General features: G+C 42.2%; 2 protein-coding genes across 2 annotated transcripts in view; one reads left to right on the top strand and one right to left on the bottom strand.

Moving 5' to 3' along the window:
* The window catches only part of RTL4 (retrotransposon Gag like 4), a 354,918-nt gene extending 349,643 nt beyond the window's left edge, over positions 1-5,275 (bottom strand). Inside the window, exon 1 of the mRNA XM_032837107.1 lies at positions 5,154-5,275. The gene's annotated coding sequence lies outside the window, so the exon portion shown is untranslated. The remainder of the gene's footprint in view (positions 1-5,153) is intronic.
* A 981-nt stretch (positions 5,276-6,256) lies between these two features.
* Positions 6,257-26,548, top strand: part of TRPC5 (transient receptor potential cation channel subfamily C member 5) — a 249,785-nt gene continuing 229,493 nt past the window's right edge. The window contains exon 1 of the mRNA XM_032837092.1: positions 6,257-6,373. The gene's annotated coding sequence lies outside the window, so the exon portion shown is untranslated. The remainder of the gene's footprint in view (positions 6,374-26,548) is intronic.

Here is a 26,548-nt window from a genome sequence, read left to right as displayed (position 1 = left end):
AACTAAAAAAAAAAAAAATTAAGGGGCGCCTGGGTGACTCAGTGGGTTAAAGCCTCTGCCTTCAGCTCAGGTCATGATCTCAGGGTCCTGGTATGGAGCCCCACACTGGGCTCCAGGCTCAGTGAGGAGTCTGCTTGAGGATTCTCTTTCTCTCTCTCCCTCTGATCCTCCCCCACTCTCATGCATGTGCTCTCTCCCTCTCAAATAAATAAATAAATCTTTTCTTTTTTTAAATGAATTGAGGGTCCAGAAATAAACCCATGTATCTATGGGCAAAATGACTTTTGACAAGGTGCCAAGACTCTAATGGGGAAGGAATCATTTTTCTCAACAGCTGATGCTGGGACCAGATATCCACATGCAAAAAAGAAAAAAAAAAAGAAAGTGACCCCCTATCTCACATCACAAACAAAAATTAACTCAAAATTAATCAAAGACCTAAACATAAGAAATAAAAGCATAAAATGTTCATACAAAAACATCAAACTTGATCAAAATTATAGCTTTTTTTTTTTACAACTAATAAGACATGGAGCTGGAATTAAAACCAAAGTCTGTTGACTCCAAAGCTTACATTCTCTAATAGGACCCACTCTCCAAGAGACTTTCATAGCTAGTTCCTCACTACTCTGTCCATTAAGGATGTGTATCATTGATCAAGAATAAAGCACAGCTCACCAGATACTCCTTCACACCAACCAATCTTCCAGAAAAAAAAATACTCAAATTAAAGATTTCATTTTTGTACCAAGCCCTTCCTGGAAAAAAAAAATCGCCTATTCTTGAAAAGGCAAGAGAGACAAACTTTCTCTGTCCTACCCAGTCCTCCACATATTTACAAAGCCTGACCTGCAACTAGGGTGCTTTTAGATCTCTCAGGAAGTCTTTACATGAAAAAAAAAATTACCATCCCCTCATGCTTTCACTTTCCTTACTATGTAGATAGAGGCTTTACTTCTTGACAACTAGGAAAAAAAAGGCTGAAGACAGAGCTATTCCTGAGAGAGAGAACATTCTGGTATTTTGATGAGGGCAGATCATATCACTCCGTGAGGGCAGGTTTTTAATAAGCTAAAGGGATGGGGGCAAGCAGAATAAAGACTAAACCTGCCCTTGCTGAGACCACACACAGAGTCAGTCACAAAGCAGCAAGACTTGACTGGGGTCTTGTCTCTGTCACTATAAAAGAAACTTAGGCCAGCCCCAGTGTTCCCTAGGTGTTCTGTGATGCAGTAATTCCACTTTATAAATTTGCCCAGGGCTAGCTGCATTTGCATTCCTATTAATGGTAGGCACAGCGAAGCCCTTAACTAATCCATGAAGTACAGTTCTGTTTACACTTCTTTTATTAAGATGAATCACTATATAAGGCCTTATGCCATGATTACAGGGAACCTGTTGTGATATAAGAATTTGAACACCCTTTTGAAATGTGAAACATGTTTTCAATTACTTACAGCCATTCATGGTCCCAATTCAGGCAAAACTTTCACTTAAACAAAAAATTAGCCTTGGCAAGAGAATAGTAATTCACGAATATATAAAGTTTAAATGTCCCGATTGGTAGTGCCTGTGTTGGATTTTCACAAGCGACATATTGCCATCTATATCTGCACTGTGTTGACCTAGGACTTACTCAAAGCAAGTGACACTGGTGTAGGTCTTGCTCACCAGAAACTCATTTTCTAAGGCAGGCACTCACTCAGCTGATTTTGAACAGATACTCCCACTTCCTCCTCTCTTTTCCTTTGTTGAAATCCTGAGCAGGATCCTACAACTCACATTAGTGTTCTTTGACTTCCTGGGGCAACAAGAGACAGAGACAGCTGAGTTAAAACCTACAATCAACACTCCACAGAATTTTAAGAATCACCTCTTTTTCCATTCCATTCCTGTCCTTTGTCTTTGCCACTGCTGAGTATTTCTCTAATGTGCAGGTGACTAGAAGCCCTTTCCTTTGTAAATAAAAGCCTGCCTTTCAAACTGTTCAATTTGTTAAAGGCTTTGTGATGCTCTGGTAATGTCAATGCTGGATACATTGTTATGGTGTCCTATGTGTCACAGAAAAAGCAGTCACAAAAAATTCAACTTACAGCTATGGTGCTTAGCAAGACAAAGAGCAATCTCCCTAAGGCAGAACCTTAAAGAATAAGTCACTGTTTGAGGACAAAGGAAAATAAAAGGAGGAGAAAGCTGGGTTGGATTCAATCCAGGAACTGGTAATCCATGAAAATCTGTAACCCTTTCCCTTTAGGGACATAAAGGTCAATAGTTTCTTAGTATACTGAAGGCTGGAATTGTGCCTTTACAGGTCTTTGCTATAATCAACACCCCACTTATAGTGAGTACTCAACAGAAGTTCCATGATGAATATAACAATGAATTTAATCATTTGTCAAAGTTTTTCAATTTGTCAGAATTCTCTGTTATGCTGTTTCCTCACAAGCTATTCCATACTTTCTGAGATTCTGTTCAATACAAGATCTGGACAGGCTGTGTGGGGAGAATTAAGGTAAAATACCATCTTTGAGGTAGGACACTACTTTAAATGGCAGTGGTTCTCAGTGGGGAGGCCGATTCTGCCCCCTAGGGGACATGTGACAATGTCGGGAGACATTTTGAGTTGTCAAAAGGTGGGGAGTGTTACTGGCATCTAGTGGACAGAGTCTAGATATGCTGCTAAGCAATGTATAATGCCAGGACAGCCCTTCACAATAAGGAACTACATGGCCCCATAAGGTCAGTACTGCCTACATTGAGAAATCCTGCTTAAGGGGGAAAAGAAAATGCCTTTACTCTCTGGGTCTCTCACATCAATCTCACTGTGCCTCTGATATTACACCAAACTCTGATCTACCTGTCCCACTTACCTCTCTAGTCAAGGCTGTGAGAAGAGTAAAGACAGCGCCCATGAGTGTTGAAATCTCAATTGCATTATGAAGTCATATCCAGATGGTGTTTGAATAGGCCAGGGCATTAGGCCAGCTAACCTCCCCTAGAAGCCAGGTAGATTTAGCCTCCATTACTCATACTCACTTCCACTTTTGGCTTTGAACCACTTCTGCAGTTGTAGCCTTTGGTTGCAAACTGCCCTAGGATAGTTCAAACAGACATACACTCTCAGCTACCAAGTAGAAAACTTGAATATTTCCATATTCACAGAGAAGATGAGCACCCCCCCTCCAAGGCTGACAAGCAACTGAGGCAAGCTTGGGTTCCTGCCCAAGTCAGCATACTGTATTAAGAGACCCTCCAGTGAGTTTGACCTAGAAGTCACATGGTGGTGCCTGACATTTGCTTGGTGTTTTTAACTTTGGAAGAGATTATATATCCTTGATCTCCTGAAGAGGTTAGCAGGGTAGGGTGAGTGCAAGAAGAAAATTTGGGGTCCTATCCACAATCCACTGGGAAAGCATCGAAATTCAAAAACACCCATAATCCCACTATGTTAAAAACAATTACACTGTGTATAAGGCCTTTGAAGGAGCAGGCTCACAAGAATAGGGTTCTCCTTCTCTTCCTGGGCACTGCTTCTTGCTGCATCTTAGGCTTGGCTGGAATGCTCAGCTAGACCACACTTTGATCAGAGAAAAAGAAACACCCCACTTGTCCAAGGTCTTGTCCAGAGCCACTTATCCTACTGACCCCTCATGCCAAAAGAGGAACCAGATTAATCACAACATTGACCTCGTTTGTTTGGGAAGCTCTGCATTTGAGGATTTTGGCCACAGTAGAACTGCCTTTGAATGGGAGAAAGGCAGAAAGGTTTCCAGAATCAAGTGATTTTTTATTCTTGTATATCATTGCCCAATGTTTAGAAACACTTCCTGAAGTGTTTAAACCCTATGGGGGGGTCCATCTTCACCCCCCCAAACACACACACAAACACAAACTCTTCATCCCCCAAGGCAATACTTTTCTCAGATGACTTGCTCCCACACAAAGCTTAATATTCTCCAGAATACTGGGCCACCTCAGGCTGAAGGGGACTGAGGACAACAGAAAAACTTTTCTTGCTTGGTGCCCTGAGGGACTTTCCCAGGGTAGCCTAGGAGAGTTGCTAGGGCTCCCACATAACGACGACGCCAAGCTTCAATGACAAGGCAATGGAACACTGGGCAGAAGGTTCTGGCTCCTTCTACAGCTCAACTCAAGCTCACAGTGTGTGTGCAGGCAACACCTGGAAGAACAGTGGAGCATTCTCTGAGCTCCAGATTACTCTGAGAATGGGTAGGGAAAAGGGTTTCAAGTACCAGCCCAGCGTTCAAAAGGCAGAGAGCCTCGCACCCCCGCCTTTCTGAAGAGAGGAAATGAGGGAGATAAAAGACAAAGCCGCCTAGCTTTGGGGCTGTGAGGTTCGGGCCACAAGATGCTGCCTGCTAGTGGACCTAAGTGCCTGCAGGTTGCAGGTAGTAGTCTCAGGCTTGGGGGCCGGGGGTGGCTGCGTGGAGCCATTCAGTTGGTCCCAGGAAGATTCAAGAGGATCTGCATTTGGGATGTAAGAGTATGGGGGGAGGGCTCATGGGACACAGAGGTACAAAAATCAGCGAGTCGCCCAAGTGTCCGGTGACACTGCCCTCCCCACATAGACACCACTGCCACCACGAAGCAACTTACTCCCACATCCTACAATATCACTATCCATCCCCACTCCCCACCTCCTTTCAATCTAGGCTGGTCTTGGGAGACCGACCCTAAGGGTGAGAAGGACACAATGTGAGAATCTGACTAGTTCCCGGGCTGCCTGCACTGGGTTACACTAAATCCGTCAGGGATTAAAACCAGACCAGATGACCCCAGGTCAGCCCCTGGCGACTCAGGTTTCCACTGTCCCGCTGTCCGGCTGTCCACCGGTCGCTAGCCCACGCTCTCATTGGCTCAACTCCCCTTCCCCCGGGATGACTGGTGGCTGCCAGTGCAGCCCCACCACCGCCAGCACAGAGCCTGGGCTGTGAGGGGTGGGGGTGGGGGTGTCACTGTCCAAAGCAGGGGGTACTCAAGCCAAGGGGCAAAAAGAGAGTCTGCAAGCCAACCGCCTAGAGGCGTTCCGGTCCCCTCTACCCGCACCCGCGCTCAGCCCCCCAGTCTCTGCCACCACCCAGGGGAGGGGGAGGCCCAGGGAGAGCATACGAACGAAACAGAAAATTCCGTACCGAGGGGGGAGAGATGAGGCGGTGGGACAGGGCAGCGGGGGGTGACTTGGGGTTGCGGCTGCGGCTTCCTTCCACCCCTGGCCACCGAGCTGCAGAGACGGCAGTAGCTGCTGCCCCTGCAGGCTGCCCCGTCCTCCCTCTTTCCCTCCTCCTTCCCCGCCTCCCCCGCCCCGCCCCGCCCGCCCCTGCCGGGAGCTGGGGGTGTGCGAGGCCTGGCCCGGGCTGGGGGAGGTGAGAGGTGCTTTCGCCATCCGCAGCTTTCTCCCCCCACCCCCATACACACCACATACCACACACCACACACACACACACACACACACCCCTCAACCGCGACGGGTTCTCCGCAGCTCGCAGACACCCAAAGGGAGGGAGAAAGGGAGAACAGGAGCAGAGGGAAGCCGGGAGCAGATAGAAGGGAAAAGAGCTCAGGGTTGGACATTTTTGGAGCTAGGGGTGGGGAGGAGAAAGGGAGCGCACCTCCTCGATTTTCCCCTCCCCACCCCTCTTTGCTTTTCTCTCCCCTTCGTTGTACAGCATTTTCCAGAAGCGGCAGCAGAAGGGGACAGAAACCTCTAGTCGAGAAAGATTTGGAGGGGTGGCGGGGTCTCCCGCCAGCCGCTACCTGGCAGCTGGAGCTTGAGTGTGCGTTTGTGCATGTGAGAGTGTAAATGCGGTTCTCTCTCTGTGGCTCTCTCTCCCTGTCTCTCTCTCCCTGTCTCTCTCTCCCCGTCTCTTCTCTCTCTCCCCCTCACAGTCCCGTGTCGGCCGCCCCTGTCAGTTTGCCCCTGTCAGTTTCTTCCCTGGCTCTTATTGTGTGGCTGGCTGCGCGAAGGGAGTGCGTGTGTTTGAAGCGGCCCAGGCTGGGTCATACAGCCCGGAGAAGCGAGAGAACAGGCAGGGGGCGGGTGGAGTGAAGAGTTTCGGGGCGCTGACGGAGGCGAAAGGTGAGGAGGGCCGGCCAGCTACAGGGAAGTTTAGGGATAACTGAAGAGCGGAGGGGAAAACCAAGGTAGGAGCCTGCACTCGCGCCTCTCACCACACCCCGCCCCTTTCCCTGTGCTCCTCTGCCCACCGCCGGGCAGCCTACAGGCCCGCAGCTGTCCCAGGCGGCTGCTGTTTGCGCGCCGCCCGAAGACCCAGTCCCGCGAGGCGGCCGCACCGCGCGCCCTGGTTCGCCGACACCAGAGGACGCAGATCCGGACAAACCACTTGGCCCCGGGGTAAGTCGACAGGCGGCCCTGTGCCTTCTGCTTCGCTGCTCGAGCGCTGGAGCGCTGCCTTAAGGGATGGCAAGGTGCGGGTTAAGTGAGGGTGCTGGGATGCTGAGGACTGGGAGGCGCTGGCTGTCGGGCTGTAGGCTGAGGTAGTGGGGTGCAGAGCAAAGCCAGCAACAGATTGTTTTTTGGACACAGGGAGAGAGATGCGATGGGGTAAAGCTCTAGGGGTGTCAGGAAAGGTGGCTCTTGTCGATGACCAAAAGAATCGTTTCTTTCCGGATATTCTACACCAGAGCTTTGCCCTACCCTGGTCAGTTATCTGCTCCATCCCTGGGTAGGTATCAGGCAGGTAAGAATCTGCTCCCAGGCTTCCTCAAAAACCACCTGGGAGGTAGATGGGCATGGGAATTAGGACACTGGCCTTGTTGCCAAACCCACTCTAAGATGCAGAGACCTGAGGTGAACTCATGAGAGTCCATCTACCCTTCTTTCTGTTTTGTATCTTTCAAACTTAGGAAATGACCAGATTTGTTTTCCTGACTTCCTTAAATGAACTAGGAAATTCAAATGGGGGGACCTCAGTCAGATCTTTGCTCTAAAGTAGACACCCCCTCCCTCCAAACACATATACTGACTTGGACATTATCATACCCCCCCCACACACACAGGGGTACTGAGCTGTATTTGCAGATACTGGTATTTCTCCATGGACTCTAAGAATGTGACTATGAGAAGAGCTTCTTCCCCATTGCCAACCTGGGTTTCTGGCCATAATCAGATATGCTGTGATGGCTGAGTGGCTAGCAGGGTTATCATTTCTTCATGAAAAGCCTGAAGCCAAGAAACCAGCGTGGAAGACAGAATCTGTGAACTTTACCCGAGTTTATTATATGAGTAGGAGAGACACAGACGAATCAATAATGCTCCCTTTAGAGATTGTGCATGCGTGTCAGCCCTACTTCAAATGAGAAATTACTACATTGATATGGTACCCAGACCCACTTGTCTATTGCCATGTAATTTATCTTCGTGGCATTTAGCAAATATGACAAGTTTGTATATCAGCATTCATTATTGTCTTTTGTCTGTCTCAGACTAGATTTTGGGGGGTTTTGGTGTTTTACAGATGATTTATATCATGTCTCCTTTCCCATAGATTCTTACAAAGCTGAGATATAAATGGTGCCAAATAGTACCTTTCACTCACTCTTTAAAATCTTCGTATTGTAACTCAAAAGGCATGAAAATACATTCACATAGTAGCAAGTGGTTTCAAAGCAAATATTTAGCCTGAAATAAAGGAAACCCACAGGGTCAAGAGGAGCTTCTCTTTCTCTGTTTGCAAGATTGAAGGAAAAACTCAATGCCACTTGAAATCTATGTTTTGATTCCTTGGAGATGCTGCTCTCATGGATGGAGATATATATATATCACATGGTGTGTGTGTGTGTGTGTGTGTGTGCGTGCGCGTGTATATTTTTTTCAAGGACTCAGATCAACCCCATACAATACGGGCTCTGTGCTGCTGTAGCAGAGGGGAATGTTTGAATTTGTGCTTCCAAAGCACCCAGGCTCTTGTGTTAAACTTTCTATTTATTACTATGTTACCGGAATACAATGAATTACCTCCTTCCAACTCAGCAAATGAGAGAAACAGATTCTACATTAAGTGAAACTGTTTATGTTGTATTGGGCAATTTGTTCTAATGCTCACTGCTTAGAGACAGAATAGAATGAGGATTACTCAAGTAGGATCTGAAAATGCGCCCATTCTGTTACTTTTTTTAGGCAATCATAAGCAAATATCTTCTTAGATGGGTTAAAATTATACTTCGCCATAAATAGCAAAGACCCGGTTGCGGACAGGTAGGGAAGAACTGGCAATTTCATAATGGGGAAAAACTGAAAGCATCCACAGGGATGGAGCCTAAGGAAGGCATAGGTCTCTGCTCTGTTCTTGGTGATGTGAGCATCTGGCTGCCACGGTGGGTCCTGATCCACAGTTACTCAGGGAACAAGGAGGTAGGTAGTGAAGGGATAGAGAGCCAATATAGTCCTCAAATGTGTTGACACAGGTTCCCCTGGCTTCAGTATATGCTCCAACATAGAAACCTGCACCAAATATCTCTCATCTCTGCCAACTATACGAGCCACAGTCCTAAGATTCCATTCTTTCTAGAATTCAACCAGAATGACACACAGAACCATACAGGCTTGGAGAAGGATGGGCCAGAAAATTAAAGATATGAAGGAAGAGGAGAGGGACAGAAGAGAACCCAAAGATGTTTTGAAACATGTGGAAAGAAATCCATCCAGGTGTTTGCTTTCTTTTGCTCAGCTGAGGAGAGAATTAGTCCAGATAATTGATTCTGATGTGAGGCATGCTAAAATTGCATGCAATTTGTCTTGTAAACACTGAGTAAACAATAATAGAATTCCTTAGAACCAGAGAATTAGGAGCAATGGAGTACATTTTCTCTTTTGCCATTTCATTTCACTCCTTAGCATATTAAATTTCAATCTCTGAGCCATTCAGTTACTTAATTATCTAATGGATATTTCAAATGTGTCATGCTATTTCTTTCCATCCTACTTTCAAATATTCTAATTTGTCTTTTGCCATGGCTCTATCACTGAAGGAGAGGCACCAAAGGATCTCTACCTGCTTTATTCCTGCCAAAGATGCTTGTTTTTAGCTAAGTACACTAAGCTGTTCAGAAGCCTCCTGTTAGCTGGAATATGAGGGACAGGACCTTTCTCCCCAAAGCTCCCTGTATCCTAAGATGCCACCAACCTAACCTGGCCTGGTCATTTTCCAGGTTTTCATGGAGGGGTATGACAAAGTTTGCATCCTATAGGCAAAAAGATGCCTCATTCTAGGCAGAAATTGCAGTAATCTGTTCTAGATCAGGGCAAAGCTGAGGCTAGCCAGTGAGCCCAGAGCTTAGTAGCTGAGATTTCCATGTCATTCTTTCTAAAACTCCATAGCTTCCCTTCTGTTGATGGGTCTCTCAAGTCCTCTGAGCCGTGAGACCAACTGACCCATCCTGATCACAAAGAAGGAGTCCTGAGTGATTCAGCTGTGGTCTCATACACAACATGTGCATCATGCTTGATTGAGCAACAAAAGATGATTTCTAAAAGAGATAAAAGCTGGTAGGACAGAGCAAAAATTTGCAGGTTCCCTAGGTTGGGTTCTCCATCACTCACTGTGGGGTTAGCACTTAGATGCTGGTAGCCAATGCAATTGCCCTAGCTTTTTGCTAGGAAGAGTTGATGGTGGGAATCAAGCAGGGATCAGGGCAGGGCCCAATGCCCTCATTTCACCTACATAGAAGTTGAGGCCCAGAGAGTAAAAATGACTTTCCAAAGTCATACAACTATGTAGCAAGAGAATCAAAGCCAGAACCCAAGACTGCCTGCTAGTACTGAACACATTTCCTAAAGTTCTCTGGAGATCTCTCCAGGAAGTCAAGAGGAAACTAAAAGCACGTTTGCCAAGATTACAACCCTCTACTTCCTTGTCATGCTTATATTTACCATCTTTACTGCCATATCCTTGTGACTTGCCTTCTCACCCTCTACCTGCCCCCAATAAACACACACACACACACACACACACACACACACACACACACACTTCTATACTGGCAGCTAAGAAAACATAGCATATGCCCAGCTAGCATATTCAGGTGGAGGGCAGAATTAAACATGACAAAGATTTAACCGCTCACACTTACCTGATCTAGCTCACACCACCAACAGCAAGGCATCTAGAAAACCCAGACTGTGCTGCACTCTGTTATTCCAGAGAATGGAAACCAATGGATTCCAGTGACTATGGTTCTGGCTTTGTATAGTCATTCTCAGAACTAGCACCCATAAATGCACACACACACATGCATTCACACACTTACTGAAAAATTAAAACAAAAGAAGCAGAAAAGACAGGCAGATGGTTTTCACAGTAGAGTCTGAGAAGGAAGGTTTGCAGGGGAGAGGGGGGAAGAGGAGTGTTATTTCCTGTCTCCATTCTTTAGCCTTGATACCTGGTTTCAATTAATCCCACGCTAGATTTTTTTTTAAGGATCTAAGAAAATAGGCTGATGCAAGCACATCTCTTATAACCCAGTAGGAAAGATGATATGAAGAACTTCTATATTATAGTGAGGATATCACAAGGTTAGGAAAGAGAGGCTAGGATGGAGAGGGTTAGGGTCTTGCTACTCCCCACTGTTGTCCCCACAGCAGTAGCCTCACCATGCCCTGGGAGCTATTTATAAGTGTAGACTCTTAAACTCTTCCTCAGACCTAGTGAATTGGAATCTGATTTTTAAGATTCCCCAGTGATTTGTTTGCATACTGAAGTCTGAGAGGCAATGGACTAGAGTTTATCCCAAAAAGCATCTGAAAGTCATTTGAAAATAAGCAATTATCCCCAGGGCATGCAGGGACAGTTCAAGTGGCTTATCACTTAAAAAAAAAATTAAAATATAAACTTTCCCCAGGTCCACTTCTTCCATTATCCAGTGTAAAAGTCTTAAATGTGGGCAAGAGAGTTGATTTAAAAGGAGTCAGACCATAGGACTGTTTTGCCTACCAGGAAAACCTGGACTTGGGGGATGCACACAGACCTGAGTTCAAATCCAGATCCTGTCCACAAGTAACTGACTGTGTAAACTTGTACAAGGTACTTTGTCTCTCAGCCTCAGATTCCTCATCAGTACAATGGGATTAATAAAAACATCTGCTGAGATTGAGTTGTTATAAAGATTACATGAGACACTATAAGACACTGACATACTGTGAACAATCAATACATGGAAGATATTATTATAATTAATATGTTTTGGTCATTAATTTTAGTTTGCTAGAAAACTAGTCATTGGATGTGATGTCATAGGGCACCTAGCACCTATTTCTAATTCGTGTGAATCACATTAGGCTTTCCACAAATAGAACATTAAGAAAAACATACAAAAGTAAAATATATTTCAACAGAATGGGGACCCCAAAACGAATATTATTCAGAAAGAATTAAAGGTGGTCCTGATGAAATCACTTCATAGAAAAAGACTAAAGTCAGAAGTGGCCGTATTCAGGGCATCTGGTGGCTCAGTTGGTCAAGTGTCTGACCCTTGGTTTCGGCTCAGGTCATGATCTCAGGGTTGTGAGATCAAGCTCCATGTCAGGCTCCACACCTAGAGGTGGAACCTGTTTGAGATTCTTTCTCCCTTTCCCTCTGCTCCTCTCCGCCACTCACATGCACATGCATGCTTTCTTCCTCTCTCTAAAGCCCACACACACATACACACATACACAAGAATGGCCTATTATATGGCATGTCTCAAAATTACCGTTAGAAAGTTAGTGGTGAGGCTCTTTCCGCATGTTGCACATATGTGCAGTAGGCACACATATGTACACACACACACACCCTTCAATGGAGCAACTATGAAAAAAATCAAGGCTGAAATAGCATTCCAGGGGCAGAACTAAATATTACTGATTTCTGGCCTGATAACAACCTGTAAAATGGGTGAATAATAACCCCTACTTCATAGGGTAGATGTGAAATGATGCAGGTAAAAAAAAAAAATGATGACGGTAAAAGCAGAGTGGAGAAAATCAAAGGATATATTTTTTAACCTGAACTCACAAAAGGAACTAAGACATTATATATGAAGCTACCGTGATTTTTCCCCTAGAAAGTCATGATTTATTATTAGATAAGAAATACTTTTCCTTATCAACACATCTTCCAAAGGGCAGCTCAACAACAGTTAACACTTAGAGAGTGTGAAGTTATGTGCTAAGCGTTTTACATGCAACCTCTCATGTAAACCCTCAGGACAAGTCCACAAAATAGGTACGTTATCCTCTTTATTGTACAGACAATACTAAAGCTCAAAGGAACTAAGTAACTTGCTCATTGTAGACTTTAATGACTTAGGTAAACACCATACCTATCACTATTTTACAGGTGAAAGAAATGGGAAACTCTTACCTTCACCCAGATCTCTACATGTTCAATTTTCCCACCCATAAAAGATGATAGGTATATCATGAATTCCAATATTTCTATGAATTCCAATAATTCTATGAATTTTAATAAATTTTATGCATTCCAATAAAATCAATAAGCACTTGATTCTCCAAAACTTCTTAGTTGGCATATGGAGTCTGGGGCAGCCTCAATACAAAGACACGGAAACAGGTGCCAAAGCCTCTGGGTCCCTTTGGCATGTTTGCACCCTCCAGCTCTGAGGCACTGAGGTTGGCCAATAACCATTGATTTTCAAGAGGATCCAGATTAGTGGGGCATCAATAATCTTATAATAGATAATACTGATCACTAATTTCTAAGATTTCTGTGATCACCCTAAATTAACAATAGCAATTGCTATCAATTATTGAACATCTTTGTATTAGTTCTCCATTGTGTCCACAACAACCATAAATTTAGCAGTTTCAAACAATGCACATTTATTGTTGTTATAGCTCTGCGTGTCAGAAATGGAGATCACTGGGCTAAAAATCAAGATGTCAGCAGGGCTGCATTTGCTTCTGGAGGCCCTAGGGGAGAATCTTTTTTTTTTTTTTTTTTTTTTTTTTTTTTTTTTTGCCCATTCAGGTTGTTGGCATAATTCACTTTCTTGCAGTTGTGGGACTGAAGTCCCAATTTCTTTGCTGGTTGTCAGCTGGAGGTTTCTGGGAGCCCCCCACATTTCTTGGTCTGCTGCCCCATTCCTCCAACTTCAAAGTCAGTCAGGACGGTGAGTCCCTTCACACTCTGAATCTCTCCTGCCTCTTCTTCCTTTGCATCTCTTTCTCTGACCCTGCAGCTTTCTTCTGTTGCTTTTGAGAGCCCATGTATGGACATCAAGCCCACCTGGATAATCCAGGATAGTCTCCCTATTTGAAGGTCATCTAATTATCAATCTAATTCCATCTTAATTTTAAAAAACCCTTTTGCCAAGTAACCTAACACATTCCCAGGTTCTGAGGATGTGCTGACACATTTAGAAGGCCATTATCCTGCCTACTACAATCTTCTTTGTGTTGAGTGCTACAAATATGTTAACTTAAATAACCTTCACTACAGCCTCTATGTAATAGGTATTATTATTCCCATTTAACAGCTGAGGATATAAGATCAGGCAAGTTAACTGGTATGCCTGATATTGCACAGGTAGTAAATGGTGGAGGCAGGATTGGAAAATAAGTCTCTCTTCCTCCAAATCGCATTTCCCACTTGGCCTACATTATACTGCCTCTTCATTGTCAGAAAGCTCTTTTGGTTGTTATTTTTTGTTGTCCTTGTTTTTTCTTTGTGCTTTCTCTTTTTTATTAAATTTTTGAATAGGTATTTTATATCCATTGCTCAAAATCAGAATAGAAGGATATGCAGTAAAAAACTTGTTCCCACTCTTTACTATCTACTTGGTTGCCACCATCCTTTCCTTATTTTATTTTATTTTTTCATCTAGAACTTCTGAATGCAAATGCAAGAAACTATGAATTGATGTTCAGAAAGGTCTTTATATCATAACAAAATCTCTGAAACAATAGCTCAAATCTGTCTTGTCCTTTTGCTGTGTTCTTACTCAGTGTAACTTTGGAAGAACTAACATCTGTATTAAGGGACAGAATTTTGAGCTAATCGGTTATCCAAGCAACTGGTGACTACACTCAGTTTAAGATACTGTACAGTCCCTTTGGCCCCATGATGCTTACCTGAATACCCTGTACACTATATTACCTTAATGCCTCAATATTATTATATACCCCACACTGGGGGAAAAACCATAACCATAACAAATTCATGAAACATAGCTAATATTATTCCATATAGTAATAAGATGACCATATTTTCAAATAAATAAGCACAATATCTTATTTATGAATAATCTTTGAAAAATTGCCATAGCTTTCTACCTAACTTGCAAAAGAATGTGGAATTCTTACATAATTGTAAACATTGAAAGAGACTACCATATAGTTGGGTAGCATGCTATTCAGTGACAGGCACACACACACACACACACACACAAAAGAAAACCATGAAAAATTACATTTAATTTTAAACAAAGAATTGTGCAAAGCTGATAACAAAATCAATATACTACAGTTAATTATTTTTGTTATCCCTGCTGTGGGCATTGGTCTTTAGCTGTGATTTAAGAACTGACCCCTCCCAGTGTTATCAGTTGCATGCAATATATACTTGACCTCTAGTAGCACAAAACAGAACATCTTATCATCTCTTTTTGTTCCATCCTTTAAACCAGTGTTTTTCAAAATGTGGGCAATGATTCAAAGTACTTTGAAATCAGTTTAGCAGATTATCACCACTATTTTAAATTAAATCGATTAAAGAGAAAAATGTGAATCATGTGTAGTAAGGGTAAACATTGTTTAATGACACTTTTGTTCAGTAATGCATGTGTGTGTATGTATGTTAGTGTGTATATGTTTGCAAAGGTGAAGCCTTCTTAAGATTTTCTATCTCCCTCTCCTTCTGCCCCTCCCCCCATGTTCACTCTCCCTCTCTCAAAAAAAAAAAAAAAGAATCTCTGCTTAAACATAAAAACCATAAACTTCTGAACTATAAAGACATTCCATGCTGTACCTTGACATTGTGGTCCCTAATCTGTGGCAATACTCAGAAAGCAGCAAGGATCTAAAACACAAACGAACAAAATTTTTAAAAATCCAATTAAAACAGAAATGTTTTCTCTCTGGGATATAGAACATCTGGAGATTTATAATACCTGCATTTGGAACTAAGCTTCCCAGTGGTCACTTCCTTTGCCATCTCTTAGATAACAATCACTCAGGGGCCCTGACCAGTGTTGAAACTAACATGAATGTCTGCAGTTTACATAAAATATTCTACCTCAAGATTCACCAAAGAACTCTGTGCTGTAGACTGTGTTGTCATCTTCACACAGTGGTCATCTCCAGAAACTTTTCCTAGATGAGTAAAATTTAGTTTAATGGTAAATACCAAGCAATGAAGAAAGATTGACATGGAGGTATGTTTGGGGATAAACTGAGAAAAAAATGGGTGGCATGATGATGCACAGGTAAAGGTTTTCCTAGGATGTTGATTTCTCAGAAGAGAGGATTTTTACATTTTTTGTATGGTAATTATGCCAGAGAATGGAAAAATGAGAGGACTCATGGGAAGAAAGAAATAGGAGAGTGTTAAGGAACAATTAAACAATCCAATCTCCAAGTGGTAACTGAGCCCCTACAATCAAGCCCTTGACATATACTCACTAAGTATAGACTAGACGGAAGACACTGTAGGGTGCAAACATGCATCCCCATCCTTTTCCTTCTAGGAACTCACAACAGGGTCAGGAGTGAGTGGATGATAGGAGCAAACATGAAATGAAGTCACGATATGGCTTAGTAGAACATTGTGGTTTAATTCATTCATGGGTTAAATCCATGCTTCCAAGGGATGGAGCTGGAAAGTTGGGTTGTGGTAAGATTGTGGAAGATTTTATCTATTAGGCTGTGGCTAGATTTAATTGAGTGGATAAAAGGGAGATAGAAATTGATTTGGAGATGAGAAATGAAATAATGGTAGCAATGTTTGGGGATGATTATTTTGGAAATGGTATGTAGGAAAGACCAATGGAGGAGCAAGAAATCACAGGCATATCAGTTAGGAAGAAATTATAGAAATCTAGGGATGAGGAATAAGTAGCACTGTGGTTAAGTAAAGAATCTAAGTCCAAACCCATTCTGGTGTGATTCTAGCTCTGCCACTCTGAGCCTTAGTTTTCTCACCTATGAAAAAAAAAAATACTTAGAATACCTACCTCATAATGCTATGAAGAAGTAAATATAAATTTAAAACACTTAGCCTGGTACTTAGGCACAGCAAACACTCATACACATTAACTGTTATAGTTATTATTATTATTGTTGTTGTTACTATAGTAGTGGACCTGGAAAGGATGGTGCATAAAGGACACATAAAGGAACAGTAGATACACGATTGTGATTGTGGTGAAGGTGGTCAAAGATGACTGTAAATTTTATCCGGTGACAGAAAATGGTGATGCCTTAAGCAAAGATGAAGGTGGGTGAGAAGGGAAGATTATGAGTTAAGATTTCAATATCATGTTAAGTTTGACGTCAGGCAAGACATCCTCATGAAAATGTCCATCAAAAAATTTGAGGTACGGGAATGCAGCTCATGAGAGAACTTAGGAAATGAGATGAAAATTTGAGAAGTCACAGGTATAGGTATAAAAAATTACCTCTAAAAAATAGATTGAAAAATCTCCAAGGAAGAAAGTCAGAAAAAGGAGAAAAATGAATAAAGTAGAATTTTTTGGTCCATGCTTATTGGAAGGAAAGGAGCCAGAGAAAAAGTGATTGAAGGCAAAAGGAGACCTGTGTGAAACACTATGGAGAATTCACAAAAGAAAATATTCTATGCTCTGTGGAGACAAGATCTTTATAATCCAGTTGAAACAAGTTGACTTATAGACTTGTGATGGAAATCTTTATAAAGTATGAAATATGTAATAAATTCAATTTAAACATAGAAGCTCTCAGTTCTAAAATATACCTCATCTTGTTGACTAGAGAAGTCAAGATGATTTCATGGGTGTTTTAGCTCTTGAATGGCATTTGTTTGGAGATATGGGGGGTGCCTTTCAGACGAGAGGAATTGTGTGATCAAAGGTGAGAAGTTAGAAATGGGCACATCAAGTTTAAAGCAGAGAGAGATCATTCTGACAGGAGTGAAGGGGAGAAGATTAATAAAGGGAAGAGAGGAAAAAATTTTCAAATCAATCACATAGCTAATCTCAAGTTCCAGTGGAGGGGAATTTAAAATGTTCAGTCCCTTCTTGGTTTTAAAGCTGGATGTTTCATGTCACTTGTTTCTCACATGAAACTGGACTCCCAGCTTTCTTAGTTAAGTGACTGAGTGGACAGCCTTGCTGTAAACAAGAATAATAATGTATGGAAGAAAATAACAAAGTAGGGTAAGGGGATGTCGGATGGGAGTGAGATGATGTGTTGGGTTTGGAACATGTTGAAGTCAAGACGCCAGTGGGACATCTAAGTACAGATGTTAAATAGGCAATTAGATATATGGGTCTAGGACTCAAAGGAGAAGAAGTCTGAGCTAGAGATACAGATTAGGAGGTAAATATCTGATAATAGTAGCACAAAAATAACATGATGAAAATGAATATTTTATTAAACATATATTAACAACATGGTTCCAAGTGTTTTCCAAATAATAAATCATTTAACCTTCACAAGAACCCTATGAGGTCACATAAGTAGTATTTATTGGAGCCAGGATTTAAACCTAAGCAAGGAAACTCAGAAGCCCATGCTCTGAGTTACTACATTAACAATAGGTGTTAGCCATGGAAGTAGAATCAATTACTCTAGGAGAGTAAACAAAGAAATAAGTCAACTATTGATCCTGGGAAATACCAACATTTGAGAGGTAGATAGAAAAAAAGAGCTTTCAGAAGAAGACTAATGGATCATAAAGGTAGAAGGAAAGCTGGAAGTGAGTGTTCCCATCAAAATCATGGTAGGAGAAAAGAATGGGGGTGTATCATCAGCATTAAGAAGTTATCCATGGGGGGAAAAAAAGAAGTTATCAGTTGGATTTGAGAACGTGAGGAGCCCTGAATAATTTAATGGTTAGAGCAGGGGCCAGCAAACCACAACCATTGGCCAAATCCAGGCCATTGCCTGTTTTTATGTGGACTGCAAGCTAAAAATGGTCCTCATAGGTTTTTTTATTTTGTTTTTTATTTTATTTTTGAGGGAGAGTGTGTGTGTGAGCAGGGGTGGGGTGAGATGGGGCAGAGGAAGAGGGAGATAGAGAATCTTAAGCAGGTTCCATGGCCAGCACAGAGCCTGCAACAGAGCTCAATCTCACAACCCCGAAATCATGATCTGAGCAGAAATCAAGTGTTGGTCACCTAACTGACTGCACTACCCAGATGCAACAGTCTTCACATTTTTAAATGCCTGAAAAAACTCAGAAGTAGCATAGTTCATAGCATGTGAAACTTATGACATTCAACTTCAATGTCCATAAGTTTTACTGAAACACAGTCACACTCATCCATTTATTTATATTATCTATGTCTGCTTTCACACAAGAGCAGAGCTGTACAGTAACACCAGCAATCATCTGGCATGCAAAGCCTAAAACCTTCACTATCTAGGCCTTTAAATAACAAGTCTGTGGGTAACTGAGTTAAAGTATGGGCTCTTATGTCAGATTATCTCTGTTCAAATCCCAGTTCTACTTATTCATGGGACTATGTGACCTCAAATAAGTCACTCAAAGACTATCTATCTTGTCTATTAAATGGAGATTATTGTAGTATTTAGGTCAGAGGGTTGTTGTGAGGATCAAATATGACTATTGCTATAATGTGCCCAACACAGTGATCTGGTTCATCATAATAACCGAATAGATATTAGTTGCTTTTAATGTTCTGATGTTGTAGAAATGAGTCATGGAGACAGAAGATCAACTATAATAGGTGGCTAAAGGAATTAGAGATGAAAACTATACAAATGAAAGCTATGCTCTTGAGAATTTTCACAGTGCAGTTGAGGATGTTGGCAGAAGTAGCTTGAATGGGAATTTGTATTTTGGATGATGAGATTCAAACACATTCAAGGGCTTAGAAGGGGAGAATTGAGTGAAGAAGACTGAGCATCTAGAAAAAAATATGGTGCAACATACAGCAGAATTAGGGGGTAGAGGATCAAGAGCAGGGGTGCAGAGATTAGCCTTAGAAAGGAATAGGAATGCCTCAAAAAGTAAAGTCAAATTGGATACAGATAGAAGATCTGCCATGGAGGGAGGAAGGAAGGCTTTTTTCTGTGAGGTAGGAGACAAGGCAAGGTACAGGGTAACAGGATGGATCCCTGTCAGTGGGACTTTCAAAAGAAAGTCAACCCAAGAAGTTAAAAAAAAGAAGTATGTATATAATAGCACCATGAGGTTGGCAGAGCTTAGAAAATCAGAACTTGGTGACACCGTGTGCACAGCCAATGTGACTTTCTCTTCAGGTACTCAAAGCCTGAGAGAAGAAATCTAGGAAATAAAGGTTTGAGTGGACTCAGGACTTGAAAAGTGTTGAAAGTCTTGGAAAATGCAATGTTAACCCCGGCCCACTTGAACCTACACCAGCCTGTCCTTGGAACCACCAACTTGTCAGTAGACTCTGAACCATGCTCATCCGTATCTTGTCTGGTGTGGTACATGTGCATGATGTGTGTACATGTGCATGATGGCACAGCCTCCCAAACATTCCTGGATTTCTTTCCCTGAGGTCTCTTTGTAACCTGGTAACAGAGACAGTGCACTGGAAAGGTCTGAGGAGGAACATAAACTGTGGCTTTTATGGAGAGAGAATGATACTGCTAATGGGAACTAGTGCCAGAAGTGGCTTGAGCATCTAGCAAAACTCCCATGAGCCTGACAGTAAAACCCTTTTAATTTACGAGATGCAAGACACAGGTTTTATGCTGTCCCAGCACATATCCAAATAAAATGCTACAACAGCTAGTTTATTAGGTTTGGTTCCCTTGAGACCCCAAAGGTAAAGGCAAGGCTAACAGGCCAACTCCTGTCTGGGCAAAACAAAGGCAGAGCAGGGATGGGAGAAAGGGACGTGTCTCCTTAGCTGCTGGAAAAGGCTAGAGATGGAAGAAATGAATGCTTTGGCTAAGAGTCAGGATGGCAATGAAAAAATGGAACAATGGGTGCTCCCAAAGAGGTGCTCACTTAGCTCACTTTGTGATGTGCAGTTCAGCTGACACAACAGGGTAGATCTGAGGATTCTGTACACATTCCCTTCCTGCTGGTGAAAGAGCTTCTCCTATAGGCATTTCTTCATCTTGCCTGACCTTTTGACCTGGGGCCCAGACAAGTGTGCTTTCCTCTTGGAGGCTGCCAGGCTCATTTGGTGGACCTATTAAAATGATGTAGAGAAGTTTGCAGTCACGTAGCATGGCACAGGACATTCCCAAAGCACTCTCTCATTTAGCATTTTAAACAGATTGGTGCAGTAACAAGAGCACTGACCCAGAAGTCAAAAGAGTCCTAGATTTAAGCACTAGATCTGCTACTTTCTAGTGGTGTAATCTTAAGAAAGACATTCAACCATTCTGGGCCTCAGCTTTTAGCATTTCTAAAATGAGGATAAGAGTACTGTCCTTGTAGATATGTTGTGGTGATTAGCACAGAGTCTGGATTATGATAAGCATTCATTGGCTGCCATCATTGTCATCATCATTATTTTCATTTACCATATAAAGACCCTGAAGCATGACTTCCAACAAAATTGGGCTTAAATCGGCCCTGCCACATAACCTTCCTGAGCTGGTTTCCTCATCCTAAATTTAAATCAGACTTCCTGATCAAACAAGATACTTTGTGTGAAAAGGTACACACTACTATTCAAATGCTCATTTTTCTGTTTGAGAGTGCTCCTCCTCATTTTATAGACAGAAAAAGGGACCTGAGTGGTAAAGACATTTACTGAAGCAACAACAAACCCGGAATGAGAACCCAAGGTCCTCTACTCTTAACCCATGGCTCTTCCCACTTGTATTCTCTGGGAGCAGTTGGTTCTGTATCCAGAATAAAGGGTCCCCACTCATGCAAGCAGTGGAGGTTCTGCTATTATGCTGACAGAGGCCCTTTCAGGCAGATGTCAGGAGCAAGGACTTCACACACTTCTTTGCCCTGGTTGCAACCGAATAGTATTTAAAAACACAGAGCTCTACCATCTCTCTCAAAATACTTTCCTTTCCCCACTACCACCTGACCTTGGTGTCTGAATTTCCATCAGGTGAGCTTTGTTCCTATAAGCTTCAGCCCTGGCTCAAAAGATAAACTCCCTAGAATCTGCATACAATGCTTGCTACTTAGGATCAGTCATCAGTTCAATAGTAGGAATCAAATCTTCAGCTCCTTTTCTCTCTGGGAAGGGGAAAAAAAGAAAATCTAAGGTATAGGACACTATTCAGGCCTCCCGTACAGCTAAAGGATTCTAGAGATAGCAGGGGAAATACTATAAATGGAGAGAGAGGCACATGAAGGGTAGGCTGTTAAAGCACCCTATCTGTACCCTTTCTGGGAATGGAGGGACAGGAAGGACCAAAAAGACATCCCTGAAATGTGGAAAAGAGTATGAACTTGGAATGGAAAGGTCAGGGTTCCCATATTACAAGCGCATTTCTTAATCTCTCTAACCATGGTTTTTTCACCTGTAAAATGGAATGATAATTCTATCAACTTCATCAGATTGTTTAAAAAGTAAGAGGAAAACTATTTGTGTAAACATGCTTATAAATCCCTGCCCAGGTATAAAGGATTATTAAGATGCTGGCAACTAAAGAAACCTAGAAAACTTCTCAAAAGAGGTTCAAGGTTGCAGTGACCTTGACAACTAATAGCCAGATGAGATGCGCGAGTGTTCCTCCCAGCCTCTCTGCCATTCAGTGGAGCATCTCATGTACCTGCCATGCTTCACCTCTGAGTCCGTCTCCCTCCCTACCTCTGGCAAAGGGGAGGACTTCACCAGCTTTCCCCTGGGGCTGGAACTAGGTCTCAGGAGCTTTACAGAATGGACAATGGGCAGAAGGCAAGGTGCTTGAGACTGCATGCTTTCCCCCTGGCCAGCCACAGCCTCCAGACAGACACAAAACCCCTGGCACCAAGCTGAGGAGGCAGAAACAATTAGGATGACCTCTCAGGGACACGGCCCTAGAGTCATTAAAGCAGTGACATAACTGGCCTGCCAAATCTGAGACAGCAGACACACATTCTAGCAATATGGCAAAACAGTTGTCTCAACAAATAAATAAAGCAATATAAAAATAATTACCAAGACTATTAGCAATGTTTTCATCTCTCCTTTCCCCCTCCCTGACCCTGCTGGGCTCAGAGGCCCCACAAAGGTGGGAGCCAGTGGAAGAGTGGCAACAAAGGAAAGAATGGCTGGGGCCAAGGATCCTATTCGGCCAGAGATTGTCAAAAGCCCTGCGAAATGTCTGCCTGTGAGTCCCAGGGATCCTCACAGTCTTCTCTGTGAGGAGAGCAGGTAGAGATAGGCTGAGAGCCACTCCCAAAGGTGGATGGAAGAGAGATGAGACTGGTAATAAGACAGAGAAGTACTTAAGGCCCACTAGTCAGGGCCCTAGGAATCAGCCCTTGCCACACAGGTGACAGACCCTGAGCAAGGCTGAGGCGCCTGGTGTGTGAGGTAGCCAAGTAGAGGGAATGGCAGGATGCTGGGCTTCACACTCCACTCTCAAGTGGCATCCTCACCATGCCTTCCTCTTTTTTTTTCCCTAAATAAGCTCTGAACCTAAAGTGACAGTCAGGGGAAAGGTCATATGAGAGGTAAAATCAGAAGTGGTAAGGAAGAAACAAGGCTAGTCCCATTGTGCTTTAAACCAAGCAATTTAGGTTTCTTTGTGCTCTGCACTAGATGTCATTTAATTTATTTTATTAAATAGTTGTTATTTGTCAGACACTAAGTGTTTTACAAATACTCATATAATCCTCAAAATAGTTCTATAAGATAAAGACTATAATAATGCCTCTTTTACAGATAAGGAAAGCAAAACACAGAGACATTAGGTAAATTGCCTAAAGCAACACAACCAGTAAATGATGAAACCAGTATTCAAACCCAGGCTAGCCCAATTGCAGAGAAGAGATTATGCTCTTTGCCTGTATTTTATGCTGTCTGACAATGTAAATTCAAACTATACACCTACCATGTTCCCCATTGGAATTCTGCATTTATTTCTGGATGTCCTCATCATCCTAAGCATTGATGGTAGGCCCCGTGAGAGCCAGGGACAGGCCTTGCTGGTGTAGCACCAAAAACCCAGGACTTAATATAGGTGCTGAGTGATTATTTTTATTAATGAATTACAGATTCAGTGAGTATTCTCTGCAAACCAACTAAGTACCAAATACTATGCAAAGTGTGTAGGATGGTGAGGAGAGTAGAGAAGACCCATCTCCTTACCCCCAAGCTTATTTTATTTGTGAAAAACAAATAATTGCAATACTTTGTGACAGTGGCTATTTTCAATGTATTTACAGAACTATCGACAACTCTGGGACCATGGGATCAGAAAAGCAGCAACTTTGGGTTCTAAATATAGCACTTAGAGAGAGCTATGAGGAGGGGAAGTAACATTTAAGCTGGAACTTAAAGAAGTAGGTATTCACAAGCAGAGCACAGGTTATCAGGTGAAGGCATGCCAAGCCAAGACAAAGGCATAAGGAATGTCAGAGGTGTGCCAGAGACAGATAGCAAGTATGCTGTGGCTGGGGTCCAGGATACTTGAGTAGGCATACCAAAAAGTATCTTTGGAAAGCCAGGTAGAGGTCTACTGATCAAACTTGATCAGAATAAAACCAGAATAAAACCATCAGCAAGCTTTTAAGTAGAGAAGAGATGTGATTGGATTTGCACTATGGAAATCTCATAATCACTAAGTAAAAGATTGAGGAGAACATGAAGTCAGGAAGACCGTGAAACAGTAAGGTGCAATGGCAAATCCAGATGGCAAAGTCCTGAACCCAGACAACAAGAATGGGAATGAAGAGAAGGGAATGGAGAGTAGAGGTTTTAGAGGCTGTACTGATACCTCTTGGGGTTAGGGTGTGGGAGAGTCATAGAAAAGTGGGATTCAAGAATGACTCCTAATTTCCTAACCTGGGAAACAAGATAGATGGTATCACCAAAAACAGATATGAAATATGTGAGGTAGGTTAAGATAGGGATGATGATGAATTTGGTATTAGACTTGTTGAATTTGAAGTATGTGTGGAAGGATTACATTCCATTGACAGTGCTCAGTAGGCAGTTTGACACATAGATCTTAAGTTCAGGAGAGAGAAGTAGAAGGAGATGGAATTGATATTCATTGCTGTATAAATCAGTCATTGAAACTATGTGCATGGGTGAGATTGGTCTTTGTTTAAATCACCTAGACCATGACTTGATTCATCCTTGATAAGGAGACTGTTCCCCATACAACAGTTCTGGATGCTTAGGAAAATCGATCTGTTGCAAAGGACAAAACAGTTCGTTCCCATTCTGAGGGCTTGAGCCAAAGACCCTGAGTGCTTCCTTCCTATTTCTTAAGTTAGCTGCCAGAAGTGTGTGGAGCTACTACAGTGAACAGCAGTTACATGATCTTTACGTTGCAGGAGGGAATTCATCTATCTTCCAGTTGTCCCTTGTCCCTGTTGACTGACTATTGAGACCTAGAGCAAAGCTTGGCAATAACCTTTCCTTTACAGAGGAAAATAAAGAAGAAAGAGAAGAAGGAAATGAGGAAAGGACAGAAGTGGAGGAAAAGAAGGAGGAGGTGAAGAAGGAGGAGAAAGAGAAAGGGCATTGATGTTATATTGCTTGGTGACCTTGAATGAGTAATGTCTCCTCTGTGTAACTTAGGAAATAATGATATCTACCTGATCTACCTCATAAGAGAGCTGTGAGAATCAAATGAACTAAGGAGTATGAAAATGTTTTTTAAAATAAATGGTAAATAAGGGGCACTTGGCTGGCTCAGTAAGAAAGCATGTGACTCTTGATCTTACGGTCATGAGTTCGAGCCCCATGTTGGGTGTGGAAATTACTTAAATAGATAAATGAAAACTTTTTATAAAATACACTATAAATGAAGTATGGTATAATTCCAAGCACCAAGATCCATGAGATCCACTTTCCAATTTATCATTGTTCCAATAAAAAATGTTACTTACACCCATTTATTTTCCTATATATGATAGAAGTGACCATGGAACTTTGTTATTTTGGAGTGTGCATATGTTTGGGTGTGCTGAGGAATATGCTAGCTTGTAGACAAACTATTAGAAATGGTTTTGGAATAAGTAAATGTTTAAAACATTAAGTTTTTATATACTACCTGACATTATTCTTTTAATCTTTCATATATTTTCCTTCAGTATCTCTTTTGCTTCAAGGAATTCATTCAAGAATACACTATTGAACCCAATCTCCTGTGAGGAAAGGTAAAACAATGTTCCTCTGCCTCTTAGTCTGCTCTTCAGGCAAAAGGGTTCCTTTATTTAAACTGATAAAATAAAAATAAAGGCATCATTAGTTTTCTAGGGCTGGTGTCTTCAATTGCATAAAAAAGCAGCAAGCATCAATCCCTGAGATGTCTGGTAGTTCTCAAAGTCTGAAAATGAGCATGAAGACGTATGCTAATATCAAGCAGAAAGACAGTGCTGCACAAGGGAGTAAGGAGGAAGACACCTCAATGAATAAAAGCTATTCAGCCCCTACTGAGTACCAAAAAAGGTAAGTCCAGGTAGAACCAGCAAAGATGAATCAGGACACAATGGAAATGATCTGTCATAACTTCAATTGGCCCTGCCTATAGTCCAGACTTCAAACATGTCAGTCTAGAATATCTAGGATTATTCCAGAGTCCCAAGATACAATACAAAATGGACTTAAACAGACAATAAAAATAGCTCCCTGAGTCTCATGCTTTTGCAAACTAGCCTAACACAGTACAAGTTCTAAGCAGAGAAAACATTTCTGGTAATGCCTCTGTTTTCAATCTTGTGGACTAGAAGCCTGAGTCATCTTACTGTCCACTTTTCTTTGCCCCATATATGAAATCAAGTCATTAAGTCCTGTTCATTCATCTTTAACATGTTGTTACTCTATATCTTACTACATTTTTCACTGCTACTACTATAGTTACAGTCCTTATTACTTCCTGTCCATACCACTCTAGTAACCTCCCAGCTAGCTAGCCCAACTGCCTCCAATCTCTCCCTGTCAATCCATCCTGCACAGTATCACCAGAAGCATTCTCCCTTGATATAATTCTTTTCTCAAAACCTTCAGTTGTTCTGTACTACCTACAGGATAAAGCTCATACTCCTTTGCCATGTACCCTAGACCTTCCATCATCTGGCACCAGACACATTTTCAATGTGATTTCCTTTCATAAACCCTTTATTCTAGAAAAACTACTACTGTAGTATCCCCAGCACAATCTATGCCTCCCCCACATTTGCCTATACCATATATATTATCAAGAATATTGTTCCTCCACTAAACTACCCATCCTCCAAGAAGTTATTAT

Source organism: Lontra canadensis, unplaced genomic scaffold (genome assembly GCF_010015895.1).
Source record: "Lontra canadensis isolate GAN:19392208 unplaced genomic scaffold, GSC_riverotter_1.0 scaffold96, whole genome shotgun sequence".
NCBI classification, from domain to species: domain Eukaryota; kingdom Metazoa; phylum Chordata; class Mammalia; order Carnivora; family Mustelidae; genus Lontra; species Lontra canadensis.
The sequence above is the reverse complement of the archived record's forward strand: the minus strand, read 5'-3'. Positions and strand labels throughout refer to the sequence as shown.